General features: G+C 43.2%; 1 long non-coding RNA gene across 1 annotated transcript in view; it reads left to right on the top strand.

Annotated features, from left to right (window-relative positions):
• LOC103396605 (uncharacterized) overlaps positions 1-8,603 on the top strand; it is a 17,678-nt gene extending 9,075 nt beyond the window's left edge. The window contains exon 4 of the long non-coding RNA XR_523377.3: positions 8,512-8,603. This is a non-coding gene — a long non-coding RNA (uncharacterized LOC103396605). The remainder of the gene's footprint in view (positions 1-8,511) is intronic.
• Positions 8,604-8,886: the final 283 nt, after the last annotated feature.

Here is an 8,886-nt window from a genome sequence, read left to right as displayed (position 1 = left end):
TAGGACTGAAGACTAAAGACTGAGGACTGAAGACTGAAGACTGAGGACTGAGGACTGAGGACTGAAGACTGGTCTGTGTGATATAATGACAGAGTGGAACAGGGTGCAATATTAAAGCAGCGCTGAGCAGAGCAGGTGCACAGGTTTCGTCTGTGATCATCTAGTCATGTCTGCGTACACAGGTGTGTCGGTCAACACTTCACATCCACACATGGAAACTACCAGGGCATTTAAATGAGTTTGTTGCCTAAAGCAGAATAAACTGCCACCAGGGGGAGAGGAACTCAGACGGAGAGTGCGTCTGGAAAAACACCCCTGGGAGTTACTTCAAACATCAACATCCACGTCTTCAGGAGATGTCATTTACATGGAAATTGTTGTGCCTTGACCAGCAGGCGTAGTGAGAATCTGAGTCGCTGCATTTCATCACAGAGTTAGCTCCATCCACAGAGAGCTGCTGAGCCCAGAGTCAGGGACGGAAATAAACATTCTCAGCCAAACCTCGGCTGCTGTGCCAACTAGGTTTGTCTGACGCTACGAGACAGGTTTTATTGACAAGAAGATAACGAGGAGGAAGTGAGCTACTCTGGCAGCTGGTGGACTCGAACTTGAAACCTTTCTTAAGCACTGAGCCACTACTGCCACTTGAGAGACGGAATTAGAAGTGAGCAGTTCAGAGGAACGGCTAAGATAAAGAGTTTAAGAAGGTTTGGATGTGGACAAATGTTGGAGGTAAAGAAGAAGAGGAGTAGTGAGGTGAAGGTGTGATGAGAAGAGATGAGACAAGAAACAAGAAATACGAGATGAGGTGTCACCAAGATAAGAGGAGAAGAGATGAGACTAGATAAGAAAAGAATAACCAAGCTGAGATGAGATCAGGTTTTTGGGAGTTGACTGAATCTTTATGGTTGAAGGATCAGACGTACTCAGGGGAGTGGAGTTCGACTCCTGACCCCTGCAGAAACGTGGCATTGAGCAGGCATGAAAAATCTTCCTTTTCTCCGACTTAGTCTGCTCTGATGTTGACTACAATACCAATAAAGAATATTATCATTTTTGTGCTTAATATTTGGGCTTTTGTTGGTCAATAATGAGAAGCGAAAAATATGTCTGAGAGCATTTTTATCTCACTCGCGTGGAACGCTGATAATTACGGCGAGGCAGATCATGTGCAGCTGCTTTTGTCTTGGAGCAGAGAAAATGTCTGTGAGAGAATGAGAATGTGATGTTTAATCAGAGCTGAAGAAGTGTTGGCAGCTTATAGTCCACAGTAATTAGAAGTATAATGTTCTTGATTATAAGCATCAGATTTAGTGTGTGTGTGTGTGTGTGTGTGTGTCCTGGCTCAGACTATTATTAACGTGATTGACAGATCAGGTTATGGACACAGCTGGGAACAATGGACACACCTGTACCGGCTCGGAACAAAGCTCCTCACAGAGCGGCTCTGAGCTGTGAGTCAGGTGTTTCAAGCAACTGCAGCTAAAAACGACTAAATATAGGATCCATGGCCTCACTTTGCATTTGCACTAATAGACGTTTATTTTTTTTCCTGCGATATTTTTAGCCGTTTGGCTAGCTTAGCACTTAAGCAGTTGCGAAACTAAAATTGTCTGTAATTTATATCACCAAACGTGTGTTTTCCCACTGACGAGTTTGTTCAAAGACAGTACAGTTATATGAAGCTAATTATAATTCTGTAATTATCACAGGAATAGCAGCGGCCCTGGGGTATTTCTGTGTCAGCCTCTTAGAAAAACCTGTGAAATCTGGGTTGACCTTCGACCTTTTTGACCACATTCATCACACACAAAACAATACTGAGAAAAGAAGTGTGCTGTTGACGAACCTCCACGCCGTCACAAGTACACACTCCAACACAAAGGCCTGGACGCTGCATCGTTTTAGCCACTCTTTATGCCACTGTTGCTTGCAGTATAAGTGCTCACCATTTACGGCACTAAAAAAACAAACCCTGTCTATTCACTGCAGACGTTATTGTTTGTCATGGTCTGAAATTTAGGTCAACATGATTTCGCTGCAGAACGGTGTTGACGCAGATCGTACTTCATGTGTGTGACAACAGTTTTAGTCTGGACGAGACAAAGGCTCCAACTAACGGAGCCTGGTGGATGTGGTGGGAGGCTACGGCTAACAAATAAGCTAATTGTCTTTTGAGGCGTGCGTTTTCTCTTTTGTATTCTGCGGTTGGTCAGACAGGGCCGGCCAGGGCTGCTGAAGGGAGACAAACACTTTCAAAGTGATAAAAAGGATTATGTCAGAGACATTTCTTAGAACTGTGTCAGTACTGTACTGTAAATACAGACATTCTTATAACAATAGTAAAACGACTGCTGCTTTTCTAAAAAAACAAGAAACTACTGAACTGTCAGTGTGAGTTTCTTTTTTTTTCAGAATTTATAATTATTCATTTTAATTGGCCAACACTTTCATCCTCGCTTTTCTAAAAAAACCAAGAAACTAGTGAACTGTCAGTGTGAGTTTATTTTTTTTCAGAATTCATAATTATTCATTTTAATTGGCCAACACTTTCATCCTTTCATCCTTTCATCCATTAATTCCTCCGTAGATCCAACCTCTGAGAGTTGTAGTCAAGATTAAGTCACTTCCATCTGACTTTGGAGAGGCGCTGCCTCGCTTCACTCTGAATTTCTCCCACTGCTTGAGGAACTAATTACATTAACACCATATGACTCAATCCTGTGTTTTATGCATGGCTGTTGACCCATCATAAAATCTAACCTAATAAATTACTGGCAGAGTCATTTATTAATCTGGATTAATACGTGGTGTGAAGGCAATAAACCAGAGAGCGATGCTGGCAGACGGCAAAGAAACAAAGCATGAGGTAGTAAGAAAAGAACAGGAAGTGTACTCTGCCCGATTGAAAGGAAATGTACAGTTCTGGGTGTATGATACATAAAATTAGGATCAAAATGTGATGATTTAAATTTGAATAATTTCCTCATCTGCTCGTTTGATAATTGAAATTAAAAAAACATTTCTACCACCAGGTGGCTCCTCGACGTTTGTCTGCCGTGTTGGTAAGTTCTGGGTGTGTGATACATAAAATTAATAAACAAAAATCCTATTTTAGTTGAGGCTTTTTCATTAAAGTGTGAATCTGAACTGAAAACCTTGTACAAAATGTTATTTTTGTGTGATGGATACACATGTGAGGATGGAGCTGAGTGAAAAACACGAGGATACACCAAGACTTTGAGTTAGAAAAGCTCAAATTCTTGTCTTCTGCTGAAACACGACCGGAGATGTGACATGATGTGTGACAGCGACAGCAGCAGCAGCAGCACAGCAAGAGCCAAAATCAGATAAGTGAGGCAGAGATAAAAAGAAGATAAGTGGCAGAAGGTGGGAGGAAAATAATGGGGGAGGAAGATGGTTTGATGAGACAGAAAGTGATGACGGCTTTTGGGAGAAAGAGAGACGGAGACAATGTTCTCACCGCAGGCAGAAGTGGCTGGAATCGGACTTTTAGGCCTGTATGTGACATATATCAGACGTTAGGACAATCTTCTTCTTCTTCTTCTTTAGTCTTCTGACTTCAGATGTCTCCACCGTGAAACATCTGCTTTCATTCCCCCCTGTCCCTCACCTCCTCCTCCTCCTCCTCCTCCATCAGTCAGTTCTAGAAAGGCTTCAGTTTGGATTGGTTTACGACGGTGTGTTAAACAGTACGACTCGATCAGTTCAGACTGGGGTTGACCTGCTTCCATTTTTTGCAACTATTCTCATTTGTGTACTCACCAGTACTTCAAGTCCTGTCACAGGTACTTTCTAATGGGGATGTGGGGGGGTTCAGTGTAGTGAACTCAAAGGCATTGATGTACAGGTGGAACAGACCATAGTCGTGACCACGTTGCCTCACTGTGTCCACATCCCCGATCGCTCTTATCTGTGACCTTTGACCCAGTGAAAAACTATCTTTGAGGAGTAGTCCTGCCGTAGACTGTTGAGACTGGAGTCTGATTTTGGTTTGAATTCTAATGTAAACAACCACAAAGAACTCCGATCCTACCCAAACCTAAGAGGACTGGAGCGTTAAGACCTGCGGTGTGAACTCAGCCAGAGGGAGATGATGTAAAAAAACATGAAGCCGGGCTGCAAAGATTAAAGAAATCTGACTTCCAAAAATCTACAGATGTCAGAAAATGGGAGACCAATTTGTGGTGGATGGCACGACGCCCGGCTCCACCTCTGAATTACAGTCAGTCTGCCAGAGAACAGCCGCAAAGAAAGAGAAAAACAACACCTCAAGATGACAGAGAAACAAACAGGACGCAAAATGATGTTAGAAGACGCTGCCGTCACTGTGGACGACGTCCCAGCCTTCCATCCTCGCCATCTCCCTCTGCTCCTCACGCTCCTCACGCTCCTCCACCTGCTAATGCTTTAATTACAGATCATATGATCTCAGGTACGGAGCGTTCATTCATCACCGTTAGCTGTTCCCGCCGCTGCTGGATCAATTCTCTCCATGTTGCAGAGTGGGTTGAGAATTAACCAGCGTGTAATTCCTTCAAACTTTATTTTCTCTCTGCTTGGATGCTCGGTGATTACGGCCATTACGGTGATTAACACCGGCTCCGCTCTCCTCGTGTTTGTTCTTCATTAGCACATCTTTCCTCTTTCTGCTCCCAGATGATTGTGCAGATGTATCGTAGGCTTTTCTGACTCTAATCCTAATCTAAATCCCACTCACTCAGAAAAATGTCCCCACACTGAAGATGTCTCTGTGTCAACAGTACGGTGTCAGGACAGTGTCCCCACAAGTAGATATACTATCAACACACACACACACACACACACACACACACACCCAAATGCTGAAATCACACATTTGCAGACGTTTTGCACATTAGTGATGCAGAGTCAGATCCACTCCAGCATTCACTTTGAAACCCTGACAAACTGCTCTTTTATTGATGGAGGATGAGAGGAGTTTCTCTCCAGGTGCTGAACTCCTTTGTTTTTCTTTACATTTATAATACATTCATCACAGACGCCTTCTTTTGTCTGGAAAAAACCCGGGGTGGCTTTCTCTGACATGAGAAAGAAAGGAATGCATTTTGATGATGTCACCTCCTTTTCCCCCCTCTGCATAGTCAATCGTCTGAACTGGAACAACTATGACTTACTTTTCCCAGAAAAGTTGGTACAGTTGGTGCCCTACAAATATAATAATAACATGAATCTGTAGTTAAATATTTTACTTCATTTTGTTTTGTTTACTCCTGTGGTAAGAAGTCAGAGGCAAACCAAGACAGATTATCCACTGAGAGTACTGTGTACTCTGTGTGTACGGGTACTGAGTATTAGCTCATTTAAGTAAAGATACTTGTTATAGGTTTTGGTGAATATAAAGAGAACACAGGAAGCATCCACCCGACTCAGGGTTCAGGGTTTAACTCCTTTGTGAATCAGATCAGATACGTCTACAGTTACAGGACAAAGACCTTCTTGATATTCCTTCAATATTTAAAGTAAAATAGTATCAATAAAGGCCATTAACTGATCTGGAACCAGGGGTTTGAAGCAGAGTTTCTGACTGTTGATCACAGATGTGGGTTCTGTGTTGGTCTGATGTAGTTAAAGGAGAGCGTGGTCAGTTGTTCAGGCCAGCAGCCAGCAGGACAGGGCAGAGGAGTCCATCTCTCTACGGGCTCTCAGGCCCGTTTGACAGGGAACCTCTGCTGTTGTTTGGCCAGTGGTCCTGGAGGCCAGGCTGTGAAGTCTCCCTTACCATGGGAACCGCTTGTGCTCTGGCCAGGAAAGAGGCATCAGAAGCCACAGTCGCTGGCACGAGGCCCGCACAGGCAGTGGCCTGGACCGGAGCTGTCGCTGCTGGAAGATGAAGGGGCAGAAAAAAAAAAAAGAAATCCCTGAGACCGTCGAGTGAAGCCAAAGATTAGCAGATATTTGACAGCAGAGAATGAATCCAAGGAGATGAGATTCTGGGAAAATGTCTCTTTTAATACGAGCAAAATTACAATTAGAGAAAAAAAACATCATCATATCTGCTAAAAAAAACCTCTCATTTATCAAACATGATTACGTGTAATTGGGATGATAAGCCCATTTGTGAGATCAGTGTCAAATCTGCTACTTGAGTTAATTGCTGAATACACTTTGCTGACGTGCCATTAAATATAGAACACACACACACTGCAGCTGACATGTTGGGTGCTGTGTTTAATTGGTGTGTTTTTAACGAGGTTATAATCAAACTGCTGAATTCAGACGATGTGGGGTCAAGAACTTTTTTTCTCATTTTGCGCCGATCCTGAAGCACTATAGCGCCCTCCTATGGTGCACTTTGTAAACCACTGCACCAAATCAATTAAGAATCGATGCCGAAGTCTGTCGACTTGACTTTGACTCTCGTTCAAATACCGAACCATCGGGTGAGGTTTGGGGGAGTCACCAAAATAAACCCTAAAACTTTGACTGTACTTGTTGTTGTTGTCGCATTAATTGAAGGATCAGTCTGGGCTGAAGACTCAGCTCCTTCTTCCATTTCTTCTTCTACTCCTGCTCTGGTCCTTGAGCGTGGCGTACCTCTGGACACGCTCCAGGTGTTAATAAAAATTCTTCATAAAAGTTAAAGCTGTTTATTATCGTTAGTCGTTATTCACGTCCCGCTGATTTAACGGCAGGTTGACATCTTTAAATTCCGTTTATGACACTAATATAACACGGTCCCACCGTGGTATCCCGGAGGAATTACACTGAGCAACAAGACTGGTCTCACATTAGTGAACACTTCATTAAAGAGATCGTTAACTTGCTGCTTTTCAGTAAGAAACCGAACCGCAACCGAACGTATCTTATCTGTAATGATGTGGTCGACAGTGGAGCCAACGGTAAATGGATTAGAGGCAATAATTAGAAATAAAAGGACACGGGGAGAGTGTGTGTAGACGGCAGGGTCTTCAGCCCCTCCCTCTCCCCCCACCCCCCTCTGTTCACTCTCTGTTCAGGCTTCACATAATCAATGGTCCTTTATTCAGATCATGGCTTTCAGCTTGAAGAGGACTTCTGACGGATCGGTTTTCACTCCATGCATGATTGATGAAAGCAGGTATTTAACCTGCCATTGAGTCAGATCACCACACGAGGCGTGAAGAGCCCGCCGTAGCCCCCGAGGTGTTGGGAAATGTTCCGCCTTAATTGACTCAAATGAGGCTGATTTCACCGGCACCGACGGCGTTTTGTGCTCGGCCGGAGCCGTCACCGCCGAGGCTAACAGATTTGGCTCCGAGGCTCCGTTTGATTGGTTTATGTTGCAGCTTCAGCTGGTCGGCAGTTAACATCTGGGTGTGGAGCTGGGTTCACTCTGCAGCTTAAGCTGTGCAGGTGAATATGTTCAGCAGTTTATTCAGCAAACGGCCGATTGTTGTCTTGTTTAAGAGCTGACGTCCTGTTAACACCACGAGCACCAAGGTCTGTTTGTATAATGACAGGTTTATTAATGAATGATTTGGAATTTGATCAAATGGCAGTGTTTGCTGTAGCTCCTTAAATGTCTTCTTTTTTAATACAAATATGATAAAAATAGGTTTATATAAAAAAATGAAAAAAAATATATAATGTTTTTTAATTGACTGCAGCTGATCTTAGCAACAACTGCTGTCTTTGTGTGTGTGTGTGTGTGTCTGTGTGTGTGTGTGTAACGTACTGTTTCCATAATGTTACAGGTCGCAGCCAATCAGCTCTTGAACTCAACTGGGATACAATACACGGCACATTAATCTTCCCACTCCTGACATTATTTACTGTTTCCACCTGATGTCTGTGTTTGTGTCGTCGCCGTCGTCAGGTTTGAAACCAGACGTGTCTTTTTTTTTTTTTTTTTTTTTTTTGTGTGAGTATCACCACAGACCACGTCTGCAGTCTGTGGGTGTGATGGGAATAAAAAAAAAGATGTGACATCGCATCTGTGCTTCTGCTCCACTCACACAAAAAGGGGTCATTTAGGTTCTGACTAAACAGATGCTCACGATCAGCCTCAAATCATCCTGAGTAAGCACTGCTGGATACTTGTAAATATGCTGCGCTCCTCAAAATTTAAGGGGCCTTTCACTTCAGCCTGGTTCCAGCTCATCAAGGTCTCTCTCAGCTGACACTCAGCACATTTCACTGCCCCCCCCACGTCCAATTTGCAGTATTTTATTATTATTATTTTGGATGTTTTAGTGAGGTTGTTCCACAGTTTTTGAGGATATGTTTGTTAATAAACTCATAAATTCTCTATCAAATACATGTTGATACTTATCTGTACACATGCACATGTTGGATGTATTTTTAAATTACTGTAATACTGTAGAAGTATTTTTATTAGTAGAGTGTGAACTGTCAGTTTTGTTTACAGACAATAACAAAGTTTCTTCTTCTTCTTCTGTGTCTGTAACCACAGCTTTTTTATTTTTTAACCTTCATTAATTTTTTTCCATCTTTGGCTGTTACCTTCAGGCCTCACCACAGGAGATCGTCTGCCTCCACCCCGGCCTCCTCTGCCTCCACCCCGGCCTCCTCTGCTTTTCCACCGTTCTCCTCTGACGTCTTCCTCTTCTCCTCTTTCAAGGTAAGTCCATCTCCAACTTTCTTTCTCCAAACCGTCTCCACCTCACCTCTCAGACTTCTCACCTCTCAGACTTCTCCACCCAAACTGCCCCTCTGATCTGCTCATTTCCAATCCTGTCCATCCCGGTCCCTCTCAGCTTTGTGGCATTATAATTGCTGTTCCCTCCAAACTCTTCTTTGAAGAACTGTGTGTTGAGAAAGCTGGAAGTTAATTTAAACTTTGTTGCATGTTAAAAAAAGATGTGAACGTAGAAAATTGTTCGT

Source organism: Cynoglossus semilaevis, chromosome 20, assembly GCF_000523025.1.
Source record: "Cynoglossus semilaevis isolate Cse_v1.0 chromosome 20, Cse_v1.0, whole genome shotgun sequence".
Lineage (NCBI taxonomy): Eukaryota > Metazoa > Chordata > Actinopteri > Pleuronectiformes > Cynoglossidae > Cynoglossus > Cynoglossus semilaevis.
The sequence above is the reverse complement of the archived record's forward strand: the minus strand, read 5'-3'. Positions and strand labels throughout refer to the sequence as shown.